Raw genomic sequence first — 17,405 nt, 5'->3', positions numbered from 1 at the left:
ATGATGAAGAGAGATCATCTGAAGGAACTATAATACTACCCTTTCAGGTAGGTCATGTACAAAGAGACACAATGTACCAAGTCTTGGACATAGACTTGACATACAATATACTATTGGGTCATCCATGGATCCATGAAATGCAAGCGGTGCCTTCCACATACCATCAATGTATCAAGTTCCCTTATACCGAACATGAAATTTCAATATCTGCAGATAATAACCCTTTTCAATATTGTAATTCTATGAGGGCATCTCAAGATAGCTTGGTTCCACACAACAGGGAGGCCCAAGCTTCCTCAGCATCCAATCATCAAGAAGAACTCAAGTTTCTATCCATATACTTCAAGCAAAAGATCAAAATAAAGGACAAATGCACGAGGGAGTACTCTTTTGAACCCTTATGTCTATCTAAATTCCCAACGTCACAAAAATATTATGGACAACCTTCCACATCAAGACATCAGGAAACCCAACCCATCACTAAGTTTGATGGTAAATTTATCCAACTGGGCACACTGGCCGATGAATTAGAAGAGAAAGACATCCTTAGTTGTCTATACAAGGATGAAGAAGAAGTCAGAGCTGCTACCATAGAAGTGGCCGTACCAACAAAACACTATGCAAACGGGTTTTGGATCATGCAACAAGTGGGATACAATGGAAAAGGACCTATTGACAAGCACCAAGAAGGAATTATAGAACCCATGCAACTTCCTTCACAATTTGCAAGAGACAAAACATGACTTGGGTATGGACAACATGTTCCACCTATGTAGAAGCAAAATAACCATAAAAAACCTCAGTGGAGAGAAAAGAAAAAATATAATGAAGACTCATGGAAAGAAGCACTACACCAAGCAACAAAAATGATAAGGAAAGAGCAAAAGCATCAAGAAAAAAAGAAATGACAAGAAGAACTGGCCATTCAAAGGGAAGACGCTTCTTATAAGAAAGTGCATCATGTGCAAGAAACTTATCAAACTAAGGTAAAACCACCACCTGAAGAAATTGATACTCACAGAAAGGAAACAATGTACGAACAAATGCAAAGAGTACAAGCAAGCACCAACCCCGAATCAGAACAAGATACTAAACTGGTGTCAATCATCAATGGTCTTTTCTCACCATACAACATACCTGTCAGATACAACAAGGTAACCTAGGACAATGATTATGAAACCGATTCCAATGAATATGAGTGGGATAGTTGTTTTGACATTACTGAAGATATTGAAATGGATACCATCCACATATACACACCCCTTTCTCAGGAGGGACGAGGCTGATAATCTCGATCGCTTGAATTCAGACCAGGACATATCTACAAGGCGAGTGAGAATGAGCAACGACAATATGAACAAGGCAATATTGAAGATGATACCATCGAAGACCTTGAAAATATCATAGACCTCACCAGTATCCCAAACGACTATAATGATGACTCCATCATGACACTTACAATGACTAATCTTAACCCACCAAATGACTCCTTATCGCTTATATATCCTGATCTCATAGACTGGGAAGAACCCGAACATCATGATATACCAATATTCCCAAATGATGAATCCATTGTCCAATACCCGTGTTTAGTCAACCCAGAAAGGTGCTCTACCAGTTAATAAAATAACGATATCTGCAATCAAGGGTGTGCCAAGTCTCTCAGTCGCAAAAATGAAATAAACAAAGGATCTAATGGTGAAAGCCAGTCAATGGCAGTATTAGATCACAAAAAAGTAAAAATAAAGGATGCATATGAGGGTGAAAACCTTTTTGAGGCACCTAAAGATGGGAGACTTGACACTCTTCCTAAACATTATCAAGAAAGGTCACCAATATTGATTGAGCCAAATCAATCAATAAACATCGGTACTGAAGCAATAGTCAAAACTATACATTTGGCATAATCACTCACAGAAGAAGAACAACCAGATTTTATCAAATTCTTCAAGAAAAAGAAAATCAATTTTGATTGGTCTTATGTTGACATGCTAGGAATAGATCTGAATCTAATCATACATCATTTATCCATCGCTCCAAGAGATAAACCTATCAAGCAAAAATTAAGAAAGATGAATCAACATGTGGCATTATTGGTCAAAGAAGAACTAAAGAAGTTATTAGATGTCAGATTCATCCAACCTATAGACTATGTTGAATGCATCTCAAACATTGTACCAGTTTCAAAACCTGACGAATTCATCAAAATATGCACATATTTTAGAGATGTCAACAAAGCATGTCCGAAGGATGCCTTTCCTTTGCCAAGCATTGACATAATTCTGGATCTAACATCATGCCACACAATATTATCATTAATGGATGGCTTCTGTGGCTATATTCAAATCAAGATAGCCCCAGAGGATCAAGTTAAAACTATGTTCACCTGTCCATGGGGACCGTATTGTTGGAACGTCATGCCTTTTGGCTTGAAAAATGCTAGGGCAACTTATCAAAGAGCCATGACAACAATCTTCCATGACATGATGCATACCTTCATGGAGGACTATGTGGATGATTTACTAGCTACATAATTCACCCGAGTAGAACACCTGGGCATACTAGATAAAATATTTCAATTATTGGAACAATTCAAGGTCAGACTAAACCCTAAGAAGTGTGTGTTTGGGGTCAAATTTGGCAAATTGTTAGGCTACATTGTATCAGAAAAGGGCATCGAAGTAGATCCAGCAAAGGTACAGGCTATCATGGAAACACTACCTCTCAAGAATATTAGCGAACTCAGATCTCTGCAGGGACGACTGCAATCCATCAAACAATTCATCGCTCAACTGGCAGATAAATGTCTCCCATTCAATCATCTTCTTCATAAGAATATACCTTTTAGATGGGAAGACAAGTGTGTGGAATCATTTCACTAGCTCAAACAATATCTGATGAATCTGCTAGTTTTGGTACCTCCGATAGAAGGCAAGTTTCTCATTCTCTATATATCAACAACAAAAGGATCATTGGGGGCACTGTTAGCACAAGAAAATCCAACAAGTAAAGAATGAGCTATTTATTACATTAGCAGGACTTTGAACAGATATGAACTAAATTATATATTTATTGAGAAGGCTTGCTTAGCAGTGGTGTTCGCCTCTCTAAAGTTTTTCCACTATATGTTAGCCCACACAATCAAGCTGGTAGTGAAAATCGATCCTCTCAAGTATCTACTCAGCAAGGCAACTCTCACAAGATGATTAGCTAAATGGGTCATGATTCTGAGTGAGTTTGATATCCAGTACATAGAATGTTGGGCTATCAAAGGATAGGTAATTGCAGATCAACTGACAGAAGCACCACTACTAGACCAACAATTATTGTAGGTGGAATTTCCAGACATGGATGTACTCACTATCTCCCCCAAGCAATGGACCTTGCACTTTGATGGATCCTATACACAACATGGATCGGGTGCCGACATCCTGTTCGTCACTACTGAGAGACACACAATTCCAATATCTTATAGAATGATGTTTCCAGGCACCAACAACATTGCTAAATATGAGGCCCTGGTAACAGGAATAAAAATGGCTGTGGAATGGAGAATCATATAATTAAGAGTCTATGGGGATTCTCAATTAGTGATCAAGCAGATCAACGATGACTATCAGACAAAGGATGATAAGCTAATGCCTTACAAGAGAATGGTGGATGATTTCAAATAGTACTTTGTGCACATCACCTTTGAGAAAATCCCAAGATTGGACAATAGAGCTACCAATGCAATGGCCACTATTGCTTCACTGCTACAAATTCCAGATAAAGAGAGTCATGACGAGTTCCTGTTAGAGCAATTGTTTTCCCCAGCCTATGGTAATTCCTCATCCCAAGTCAGCTATGCCCTAACCGGTTCGGATTCACATCTATATGGGACAATCTATGATTATCTCAAAAAAAATACTCTCCCACCCGACCTATCTCGCAACCAAAAACACAGCTTCATTTGGCAAGCCGCTCGCTATACCTTAACTGCTGACACACTTTATCATAGAGGTCTAAATGGTACTCTTCTTCGATGCCTTGATCATAATGAATCTGGCTCTTCCTTACATGAGCTTCACAAGGGTATTTTTGGTACGCATTCAAGTGGCCCTACTCTCACCAAGAAATTTCTAAGAATGGGATATTACTGGCTGACAATGGAAAGAGAGTCCTATTAATTTGCTAACAAATTTCCTAAATGTCAAATTCACGACAACCTTATCCATGCACCAGCATAGGAGCTGCAGTCGTTCACCATATCTTGGCCTTTCTGTCAATGGGGACTTGATTTGGTAGGGAAAATTCATCCTTCTTCAAATTGGCATAAGTTCATTATCACCGCAATAGAGTATTTCTCCAAGTGGATTGAAGCAATCCCGATGACCACTGTAACTAGAAAACAGATCTCATCATTCATCCTCAACTATCTCATTTGCAGATATGGCATTCCCAGTTCCATCATCACAGACAATGGACGTCCTTTCAAGAATCAAGATGTGTGAGAGCCATGCGAATAATTCAAAATCCAACATCTCTTCTTCACACCATACTACCCATAGGGGAATAGTCAAGTAGAGGCATCAAACAAAACAATCCTGAAAATCCTCAAGAAAATAGTAAATGATGCTGGTAAGGATTGGCATGTGCAACTCAAACTAGCACTTCGGGCCTACATAACAAGCATCCGCACACCTATAGGGGCTACACCATATTCATTGGTGTATGTTTTAGAAGCAATTTTACCTCTTGAGGTAGAAATCCCATCTCTCCAAGTATCTTTGAAGGGCCTCATACCAGATGAAGAATATCGAGTAAATAGGTTGCAGGAACTAGAGATTCTTGATGAAAAATGACAACATGCCTATGACCATCTCAAGGCATATCAGAAATGAATGTGCAAAAGCTATAATCACAAAGTCATCCCAAGGGCTTTCAAAGTTAGTGATCTCGTCCTAAAGGAAAATCCTAGAAATCAGCAAGATCGAGAAAAGAAGGGGAAGTTTGAACCTAATTGGTTGGGTCCCTTTGTTATCATATCAACCTACAGATTAGGAGCATATTAGTTGTCAACTTCAGAAGGGGATGTGCTCGACAAACCAACCAACAATATCCATTTGAAGAAGTTCTACACTTGATTCGTCCAATGCACAGATCAAACAAAAAAGCAAAAAAAAAGCAAAAAATACAAAAAAAACTAAAAACAAATCAAAAAGTACAATAAAAACAAGTGGTGAAAACCTGGCAACAGGCGCCATTTGTGAAAGAACAACTCCTCTATTTATCAGTACTCATATCTTTGATTCATCTAGTCTCAGCTAAGAAGCCATCGCCAAACACTTATACACACAACATTATCCTAGACATACTTAGCGTAGTCACTGTCCTTGATTATCTCAAAAAATTATTCGTATCATATCCCACCATGGCTTGGTGATCAACGTATATATCCATATCAACAAATATCCAGGACTGGGGGCAACATTCCTCTCGCTTTGGCATTTAGACAACAAACAAGGATTGTAGCATACTAAGGAAACCATTGTCAAAACTGCTCATCGGAGTAGAAAACAAGATCATTATCCAATTGCACCTTTAAACACACACGATGGATGATTTTTCTGAATTATGATTTGTTTACATTTAGCATGAAGTTTTGACTATTTGTATCTTGAATTCTGAATCATTAGATCTCCTGAGCTACTCAAAGATACACTGATCTAGAGAAAGAATGAAGGAATCTGACATGTTCTTTGGTTTTTTGTTTGTGAGGCGATCATTCGTATGGTGTAAATTTCTCTTGAGACATGATTGGAAACATATCATTGAAGACATTTTCTGCTTTGCACATGCAAATGGTTAACTCTTGTTTGTTTTATGCAAGCAACACTCAGGTTATCTTGGTCAAATATACCTCGACGCTTGTGCCGCCTTGCAATATCAAAAATCCATGTAAGTTTTATTCAGGTCATTATGGTTCAATTATACCATGATGTTTGTATTAACTTTCAACATATCAAAAGCTCAATTATGACAAAAAGAGCATAAACAAGTGACTTAACGGGAATGACAATGACAAAATTAAAGTGATCATTTAAGTTGCATATCATTTTAAACTTGCATTTAGTTGCATATCATTTTAAACTTGCATTTAGTTGCATATCATTTTAAACTTTCATTTAGTTACATATCATTTTAACTTGAATTAATCTTTCACATCATTATCATTATCATACATCTCATTTTCAAGATACATCTCACAAATCATAACATTCAGATAATATTACATCTCATATCAAAGTAATCACAACAATATATCATCGCATTATCACCCATTCCATCATAAATCATGCATCCACATAATAATCAAAATCAAAAAATCAAGAGCATTATTATCTAAGCATCTAATCATCCTCATAGTATCTTCATATCAAAATATAATGCATATCATAAATCAATCATCATCAATAAACACATCACATGTGGATCAGAGGAAACCAGTGCCATATATATATCTTAAAAATGATCGAAATGTACAAGGGATATCATGTCTGTCAAAATACAACAAAAGTGATAAAAAATAACAGAGACAGGTCTCTCAGGTATGACTATCTCCTGAGGCAAACGATCTGATAGTAGATGTCCCAGCTCCTGGATCTCCACTAGGTGGATCACGTCGGATAGGCCCCGTAACACCTCTACTTTCTGTCCTCGTATGACTATGGCTAGATCGATTGGACGCCACTGCAACATAACTAGGAGCTTTGTGATCTCGAGGGACTACCTCCTCGTATAAATGCCTATAATACTTAGCCTCCTTGGTCGAGTACTGTATCTCTCTCAGTGTGTCCCAAACTGGGGCACCAATCGTGGCTCTCTCTAACCTGTCAGCAAGGGCCTTTGCTCAACCCCGATGCTCTATCTCCGTATCCTACTCTGCGATAACCTGCATAATTTGTTGCTGTTGCGCTAACACCTATTCCTGCAGATGTTGTACCGAGACTTGTAGCGCTCTGATTTGAGAATCTTGTCAATGGGTGGGCACCCTGATCTGAACGGGTACCCATGTCGTGGTCCCACCCACACCTATCCTTGTTTGAGGTGTCAATGGATGTAGAACATCCAATCTCTTGCTCTGGGTAGGATGCCTATCATCCTCTATCCTACCCACTGTAGCTAGCACTGCACCTACCCTACCACCCCCGCCAACACCAAGAACGAGGCCTCCTCCTCTTCCTCCACCTCTATCTCCACCCACTCTCCCTCTATCTACTCCTCTCCCACCTCCATCTCCTCTACCTCCTCCTCCATCACAACCACCTCCATCTCCTCCACCACCTCCTCCACCTCTATCTCCACCCCTCTCCCTCTATCTACTCCTCTCCCCCATCCATATCCTCTACCTCCTCCTCCACCGCCACCACCTCCATCTCCTCCACCATCACCTCCACCTCCCTCTCCTACCTCCTCTCCCTCCTCCTCGTCTCTTTGTCTAGCTCCCCCTCACCTCTGTGGCTGCTCCTCCTCATCATCAGAAGTGGGCAACAACTCTACTGGATCAGATATACGTACCATTGCATGTGCCATGAAGTAGGCTGAAAACTCCTACGTCATCCCAACATCTCCAACCCCGACCCCATAATCCCAGATCTGTCCTGCTAGCGACATGTACTCCTCAACAACTGCTTCTCTATCTAGGGTAGGTCCTCACTCTGACACATTCTGTCATCGACGAGCATATAAACAGGCTCCCTATGGCATCCCTTGCTGTCTACCATATTGCCGATGAACACAACTATGCAAGAATCACTTAATAATAAAGGGCGTCTGCCCAATCAGGTACCTCAACATATATACATAGGGCATCTCTAGCCCATCCTCTGTCCACACCTCACAATCCATATACAGTCTTCAAATGACCATATTTATATCATCTAGTACCCTCTGCTAATGGTCTAGTTTGCCCAACTTACGCTGGACAACTACACCTGTATACCCATAAACATAGGCCTAACCAACTGGCCTATCCCTATCTACAAGTAGTCTCGACACTGGTATATGCTCCCAGGTCCACACCTGTAACAATGTTACCCCAGTTGATAAACTAATATATCCCAAATATACTACCTGGTGAAGCTCTCTGTATAGATGGGCCAACATACACGACCCCCATGCAAACCTGCATCCTTGCATCACCATGTCCTCCAACACCAATCCCCATCCAACGACTAGTCCCTTTGACCTACGCTCGGGACACAAAAACCCACCAATAAAACTTGCTAATACTAATGGTAGTGGGGCGTAACCTAAATCCCAAAACTCCTACCACAGGATCTCATAGCCACTAATCTCATCATCCTGAAAGATGCGGTGGAGAGCCTCTGTGCCACCCTCCTTGGTCTGCTCATAAGGCAACAAAGCCCCAACCACATGAATCTGTAGAATCCAATAACAGTCCTCTGGTGTGAATGTCATCTCGCCCATCGCCAAGTGAAAGGTGTTCATATCATTATGCCACCTCTCGGCCAACGCTGTCAAGAAACCCCAGTTAATGATATACCAAGGCATGTCTAATAAGGAGGACAACCCACATATTTCAATAACATCTCTGTCAGCCTGTGAAAAATGTGGAATCAGTGTCCATGGCCTTGAAATTCTCTCTCGAGATTGGAGCACGCCAAGCTCTGCCTGCAAATCAATAAGTATCCATCATCAGTTCTCAATTCCATCCAATCTATCAATAATCAAAGCAAATCAACTTGAAACAACAAATCATATCAAGAACACATTAGAAATGTATTCACATCATATCGAAAATCAATCCAGACTCATATCGAAAGCAAAAACAAGACCCATATCGAAATCAGAATCAGATTCATATAAAAAATCAAGACCCATATCGAAAATCAAGACCCATATCGGAAAGCAAGTACCCATATCGAAAATCAATCAAGGACTCATATCAAAAATCAAGGACCCATGTCGAAAATCGATCAAGGACTCATATCGAAAATCAAGGACCCATATCGAAAGCAAACTTAGGACTCATATCAAAAATTAATCCGGACTCTTATCAAAAGCAAAATCAAGACCCATATCAAAATCAGAATCAAATTCATATCAAAAATCAAGACCCATATCAAAAATCAATCAGGACTCATCGAAAATCAATCAGGACCCATATCAAAATCAATCCGGACTCATATCGAAGGCAAAATCAGGACCCATATCGAAATCAAAATCAGGATCCATATCGAAATCAAGACTTAAATTGACTCAACAAATCCATATCAAAAATCAATTCATATCGAAAGCAACAAGATCCATATCAAACCCAGACTCAGATCATAATACAACAACATATCAGAATTAGACATCATCACAATACAAGACTCACATTGGATCATAAACCATATCAGAGTAATCAACGAGCCCATATCGATATCTATCTAATCTGTTCGACTCACAACGCATTCTTCACAACGCTTTTTTTACCCACTTTTGACCCTACGCGCTAAACCAGGGTCCCAACACGCTAAGCTACCACACATGCGCTAACCTTTTCCATCAATGCGCTAAAACACACCCTCAATTTGCTAAACCTAGCCTACGGGATAACTGGCACACCATTTGCACTACCCTATTTATCCAACGTGCTAAGTTATCCTATGCGCTACCTGGCCTACCCATTGCGCTTCTATATAGACTCTATGCGCTAACTTACCCCCCGACCCTGCTACAATGTGGCCCTCTGATGCCAAACCTCCTAGTGTTTTTCTATGCGCTAACACTCTATCATATGCGCTAGACAACCTACCCTATGCACTAAACCGACAAAATCCGACCCAAAATTTAAAAAATGTAACCAAAATAAATAAAATTAATCAAAAACGAAGATGGATTTTGGCCACTTACTGGTGGGCCATAGGCAGTGGGTCTCCGGTGTCACTTGACGCGCTCAAATCGGTGCGAGGAGTATGGAATCAACATCTTCATCAATGCTCCAAATGTCACAATAAAAAAGAGACAAGTGTGCAAATGATTTTTTAAAGTCACTTTTTTACCTTTTAATAGGGTAAAATAGAAAAAGTTAATAAGTGGGGCATGCATTTTCCTCCCACTTTTTCATTTTTAACCTTATCAACGTCATTTTTTTTCGAGAGATGAATCAATGATGTGCATTTAACGCAACAAATATTCTCATATCGCAATTAATTCAAAAACGCTCATCAACTTGACAACTTTTCACTAAATCCTCGATTCATCTCTCGAGGGGGCATCATCAATATCATTCATCAAATCTACATCTGGGGCATCATATCGACATTTCGACACACAACATCATATCGATCAAATTTTGGCAGCATATTCGGCAAAAAAATTCTTTGAATCAACATGTGCACACAAGTCATTTTAAAGGGGCAAAATATAGATGTATATATCTGACCACTTTCCTAAATAAATATTTAATATTTATTTTAAGCCCATTCCTCTTAATAAATTAAATTCTGTTTAATTAAATAAATCACTTTATGTAATTAGTTCCCCTTTCTCCCCTTTTAATTAAATTTACATTTAATTAAATTGATCCTTGCAAATAAATAAATCTAATTGATTTATTAAATCCTACCACTTGTATTTATACAAGTTGTATCTATTTTAGTTGAAATAAAGTATTTTATTTTAATTAAATTCATTTTCCCTCCACTTGCATTTTCCTACATCTCCCACTTGCCTCCTAAACCCCTTCTAGATTCTTCTAATCACTTCCAATTTAGCCTAATTCATCTCCTAATTATTGTCACATTCCTAAGTAAAGAGAAGTCACTTCTCAAAGCCTCCAAAGTCTTCAATAACCATTAAAGGCTTTGTGTCTTCAAATGGTTAACCTCTAAAGTCTTCCAAACCATTAAAGGTTCTTAGATAACCATTTATGGTTAACTCATCTTTGACCTTTGGTTAGAGACTTTCCTCTAACTTAACTATCCTTTTGACCCAAGGGTCTCATCAAGCATTCATGGCTTTAACCTTGGTTATCCTTTTAACCCTTGCACAAGAGTTTACTCCTTGGGTAAAAGCATTATCCATTGGATAACCCTACCCTAACCTTAACCCTTACCTCCTAGGGTAACCTTCATGTCTTCTCAGGCATTTAATGCTTCTTGCATCTCCTCTCAAGCAACCTCTTGTTGATAATTGTCACCATTTCATTGGTGAGAATTGTAAACATGGATTGATTAACTTTCAATCCTAGCCCTTGTTAAGATTATTCAATCTTAACCATCCATTGCCCTATTTTCCCTATAAATAGAACTCTCATTCCTCATTTTTCATATCAACACTCTTTCATGCATCTACATTATAGTCTAATTTACTAAACATTTTAGCTTCTCTTTGTTAGAATATCATCATAGCATTTAGGAATATTTTTAATATCATAAAATATTGATGTTAGGATAGTATATCATGATAGGATAATTGGCTAATCTTATATCATATCATCATCTTCATACTAGCTTAATCATCATAGTTTTAAACATCACATATATCTTAGAATGCATTCATGCATATAAATCAAACATCACATATATCTTAGAATGCATTCATGCATATTGTGTGTGGGAAAAGCGGGTCAATGGAACTTAAAATGTGAAAAATGAAGCCCAAAGGAACTTGTCCACACACCCACAGGACTTCTTGGTGCAAGCTATGGAGTCATGAAGGATGACTCAGCTTCCCAAGGTTGGTTCCATGGTTCTCTATCTCACAAGGTCCCTCAAACCAATTTCTCTACTCTCAGATCACTGAGCAAAGTGGTTTAGGGATGACAAATGCAAGAACGAGGGATGCTTTGGTTGATTTTAACATGAGAATGCAACCTATCTATGCATGATCCTACAAATGAAATGAACTAGATTATAAGATGAAAAGATTAGTAGTGACACTATCCTAACATGATATACTAGTTATATAGTTAAGCTATTGATAAAAGAAGCAATCTAAAATGATTATTAGATTAATTCTTATTTGCAAAGAGAGAGACTAAATGTGATAAAATTGAGCATAAGTATGATACTAAGAGCTTGCATATCTTTTTTTGGAGGAGGGAGAGCTCTATTATAGTGAAAATAGGGCAATGGATGGCTATCAAAGGATTGAAAGAGTTTATCAAAGGTCAAGATTGAAAGTTATCAATCCATGTTTACAATTTGCACCAATGAAATGGTGACAATTGTCAACATAAGACTGGTTGAGAGGGGAGGGTGGAAACATTAAATGCCTGAGAAGACCTCATGGTTACCCTAGGTGGTAAGGGTTAAGGTTAGGTTAGGATTATCCAATGGATAAAGCTTTTACCCAAAGGATAAACTCTTGTGCAAAGGATTAAGGAATAACCACGGTCAAAACAATAAATGCTTGATGAGACCCTTGGGTTACATGGAGGTTGAGTTTAGAGAAAGTCTTTAATCATCTTGGAGGGTTGAGTTAACCATTAATGGTTTGGAAGACTTTCAAAGTTAAGTTGTTGAAGCCTTTAATGGTTTTCAAAGACTTTGAGGGATTGAGAAGTGACTTCCCCTTGCTTAGGGATGTGACAATATTTAGTAAATGGGTTAGGCTAATTTAGAAGTGATTAGAAGAATCTAGAAGGAGGTTTAGAAGGTAAGTGGGAGATGTAGGATTTTGCAAGTGGATGAGGAAATAATAGGATTTAATTGAAATAATGTTAATTTAATTCAATTTGGTTACAATTTGGGAAATTGAATGAATTAGATTTATTCAATTTAGGGTAAACTATTTAATTAAATTTGAATTTAATTAAAAAGTGGATAAAAGGGATTTAATTGAATAAAATGATTTATCCCATTAAATGGTAAAAGAGGTTTAGTGAATTTAATTTAAATAAATTGAGTAATTTACTTAATTTAAATAGAGGAATGTGAGTGATTCAATTAAATTGGAATTAATTAAATAGAGGAATGAACATAAAATATTCATTTAGGAATATGGTCATTTTTATATCTCTACATTTTGCCCCTCTTTGAAGTGATGTGTGTGCAAATGTTAATTCAAATAAAATGATGTGTCGTCAAAGAAAATGATGCGTCGTCAAAATTTGATTATGATCAGTGTGATGTTGTTTTTAAGATTTTCATTTCATGCCCAAGATTTGGTAAGTGATGTTGATAATGCCCCCTCGGGAGATGAATCAATTTTTTTTGAAAATTTAATTTAATTTGATAATTTTGTTTCCATTTTAAAATTTTGTCAATGTGGAATGTGAAAAGTTGATTCATCTCTCGATAAATAATGTTTGTTAGGGTTAGACGGAGACCGCGAGCAAGCTACATGCCCCATCTCCAAACCCTAATTTCAATTCACCCTATAAAAGGGGAAAAGTGCATTGTTTTGTCTCATTTGTGCTTTGTTGACTTTGGAGAGAGTGATTTTTGGAGAAGAGTCGACATGCCGATTCTATATTCTACTCATCAATTCGAGTGCGTGCGGAGGTATCACAGGTCCGCCACATATGGACCACCGGTAAATCAACCTTTTGACAACCTTTTGACCCTTTGTGGATTTTTGATTTTGTCAGTTTTGGTACTTTTTTCAAAGTTTTCATGCGGATCTTACGTTTTAGCGTGTCGCAGCGAAAGCGTAGCGCATACGAAAAATTTCGTAGCGTGTAGGGTTTAACGAATAGGGTAGCGTCCGAAATTATTAGGCTAGCACATAGTTAGGTTAGGGTAGTGCTTCAGGTTAGGTTAGCGCACCAAGTGCATAGGCTAGCGTAGAGGGTAAAACGGGTAGCGCCTAGGGTAAACCTAGTACATAGGGCTTGTAGGAGGTCGCATGGGGAAGGTTAGATAGCACGTAGGTGTAACCTTGCGCATGGGGTTAAATGTGTATCGCGTGGATGAGATAGAATAGCGCATAGAGGATCTTAGCACATAGGGTTTTTTAGAGGGCGCTTGCGAAGAAAAGGATAGCGCGTAGGGTTTGTTTAGCGTACAGGGTTGGGCGGGTGGCGCGTAGACAAAACAGGTTAGCACGTGAGATGCAGTTTGGCACTTGGATAGGATAGGTTAGCACATACAAGAAAATTTGTTGATAAAGTGGGATTTTGTGAATGAGAAAATTTTGTAGGTAATGTCGGGTTCGCCGGGATAAGTGAATTTTTGCCAGTTTCTGTGTCTGCTGTCTTTGATACGTCCAATATGAGTTCTGATACAACTTGATTTGTTTTGCGATGTTGCAAGTTGATAGTGATTTTGATATGATTTTGGATATTTTGTGGAACTTGATTTAAATGTGTTCAAAGTTTTTCAAGTTTTGGATATGAATATGATTGATATGAATTTGTGGAGCTTGAGTTGTGTTACAAGCTGATATGGAACTTGAGTTGTGTTACAAGTTGATATGTTTGTGAAACTTGAGTTGTATTACAAGTTGATATGATTTGATGAATGGATATGGGGTGAAACTTGATTTAAATTTGTTCAAAGTTTTCAAGTTTTTGAGATGATTTTGATTTTGATATCCATATGTTGATGAGGGAACTGATATTTGGACTTGCATTGTTTTTGACAGGAGTGTCTTGGTGTAGTACAGTCGCGTGAGTGATTTTCGAGACCATGGTCATTGATACCATGATTGACACAGGGAGACATGGATATTATTGATAGGTGTGGTTTGACCTCTTTGTTAGAGATGCCTCAGTTTATTGTAAACCGAGGTTTATTGACAACATTGGTAGAGAGGTGGCATAGTGATACAAACACCATTCATTTAGCTACAGGTGAGATGAAAGTGACACCTGAGGATTGCTACCGGATTTTGCGGATTCCTATAGTAGGTGCACTGCTACCATATGAGCAGACAGAGGAGGGTGGGACCGAGGCATTGTGCCAGATATTTCAGGATGATACCCTTTGCGGGTATGAGATCCCATGGCATGAGTTTTTGGATTTGGATTACGCTCCCTTGCCATCAGTTCTAGCAGGTTTCATTGGTAGTTTTCTATGTCCAGGTATCTGATAGGGCGGACGCCCTTTGTTATAGAGAGATTTTTGCATAGTCGGGTGCTGCGACAGTAGGGCATACCATAGGGAGCATGCCTATATGCTCGACGAAGATAGGACATCCCAGATTGGGGTCCTACGATTGACAACACGATGGTGGTAGAGGAGTTCTTTCAGTTAGCTGACCATATTTGGGATTATGCCCCTGAGATCATGGATGCACGGATGACTCACAAGTTTGCAGGACTCTTTGCAGCACGGGCAGTAGCCAAGATATCTGATCCAGTGAGATGATTCTAACATTTGATGATGATGAGAAGGTAGATGAGGGAAAGGGGGATGGAGGAGGAGGGGATGGAGGAGATGATAAAGGAGGTGGGAGAGGTCAATGAATAGTTAGAGGGAGATTAGAGTTGAGGAGGAGAGGAGATAGGGATGGAGACAGTGGTGGGAGGGTGATATAGGCAGAGAGAGTTGTCTGGCGGGTGGTCTTGGATAGAGGGAGAGGGGGTTTAGAAATTAGAGCTAGAGAGGAGAAGCGGGTGGAGGAGGTGATAGCAGTGGTTGGTGGGTATGAGGACATGCGGCGACCGACTCAGAGGAGGAGGTCAGATGTGTTACCTCCACCAACGCCGAGGACAGGTAGAGGGACAGGGGGTACCCCTTCACAGGTACCCTTGCAGATGTAGATTCCTACGCATGTGGAGGACGCACAGATTAGATCACTGCAGTTGTCAGTGTAGCAGTTGCAGACACAGATGTTGGCGCAACAGCGTCAGATTACACAACTGACCACAAAGTGGGATACTAATTTGGAGCGATTGGGTTGAGTCGAGGCTCAAGTAGAGGTGGTGGAGAGAGCAGCGGAAAGTGGTCCGATGAGAGACACATTGAGAGAGCTGGCGTTGAGAGCCAAGGAGGCAGAGTATTACAGGAGACATTACGAGGATGCGGTGCCCAGGGAGCGCCGGGTGCAGAGTTTCACACAATCGAGATCTAGTCGATCTCAAGAGACTGGTTCGCGGTCAGAGAGAAGAGGCGTGACAGGGCATTCAAGACATGATCCACCTGGAGATCCAGGGGCTGGGACATCTACTGCGAGACCGTCTCCCTCAGGAGATAGTCATACCTGAGAGACGTTGTCTCCATTGTATTTTCGATCATTGTTTTTGTTGTACTGGGCATAGACATGACAGATATTGTATATTGATCATTTGTTGAGATATATATATATATATATATATATATATATGACACCATTTTCTCTGATCATGTGATGTGTTATGGATTTATATTTTTTTTGCTTATTTTATGATGATGCAATGCTTAGATAGGTGTATGTGATGTGAAATGTAATGAAAATAATGTAAAATGCATGATGTTATGAGATGTATGATATTATATGCTGTGAGATGTATCTTGAAAATGAGATGTATGATATGATATGCTATGAGATGTATCTTGAAAATGAAACTAAATGATATGCAACTAATTGTAAAATGATATGAAACTAATTTGTTTTTGAGCATCCTCATTCTGTATTTGTCATCCTGATATAGCTACATGTTATTTTTCTTTTGATATATGTATCATCATTGAGCCTTGATTGATCTTGGGATATGTTGAAAATTTATACAAGCATAATGGTATAATTTAACCATGATGCCCTGAAAAATTCACATGATGTTTGATTTTGCAAGATAGCACAAGCGTCAAGGTATAATTGAACTAGGATGACTAGAGTGCGGATTGCGTATTAACAGACAAGATTAAACCATTTGTATGCGTAAAGTGGAATCATGTCTTCAGTGATGTGTTGTGAATCACGTCTCGAGACAAGTATCTACACAGTACAAATGATCACCTCACAGACAGAAGACTAAAAATTTTTTATTGGAGTTTCCCGATGTTCTCTAGATTTGAAGCATTGTGGAGAAAATTTTAGAGAACCCAATAATTCAAAAAGTTCAAATGCAAAAATAGTCAAAACTTTATGCAAAATGCAACATGTGATACTTCAGAAAATCATCCATCGTATTTCTTTTATGATTCCTGTTTTAGCGATCAATGTTTTGCTTTATGATTTGTGTGAGTTTTTGGGTTGTTGGATATGATGTTCTGAGTTTACAAATAGTCTTGATGGTTTGAACATGCTGCAAGTATTTGATGATTATTGCCCCTAGCTATGTGTACCTCTTGATGTGGGTATGTATAGTGATTACCAAGCCATGGTGAGATGTGGTGAAAGGCTAGATGGATAAATCAGGATAGTGACTCCGCTAAGTATGTCCTGAATGGATATTTGTGATAAAATGTTGGGCGATGGCCGATAGTGCTTTACTGTAGAGATAAGGATATGGATATAGATAGAGGAGCTGTTCTATCACAATAGCG

The sequence above is a fragment of the Cryptomeria japonica genome, chromosome 10, assembly GCF_030272615.1.
Source record: "Cryptomeria japonica chromosome 10, Sugi_1.0, whole genome shotgun sequence".
Lineage (NCBI taxonomy): Eukaryota > Viridiplantae > Streptophyta > Pinopsida > Cupressales > Cupressaceae > Cryptomeria > Cryptomeria japonica.
The sequence above is the reverse complement of the archived record's forward strand: the minus strand, read 5'-3'. Positions refer to the sequence as shown.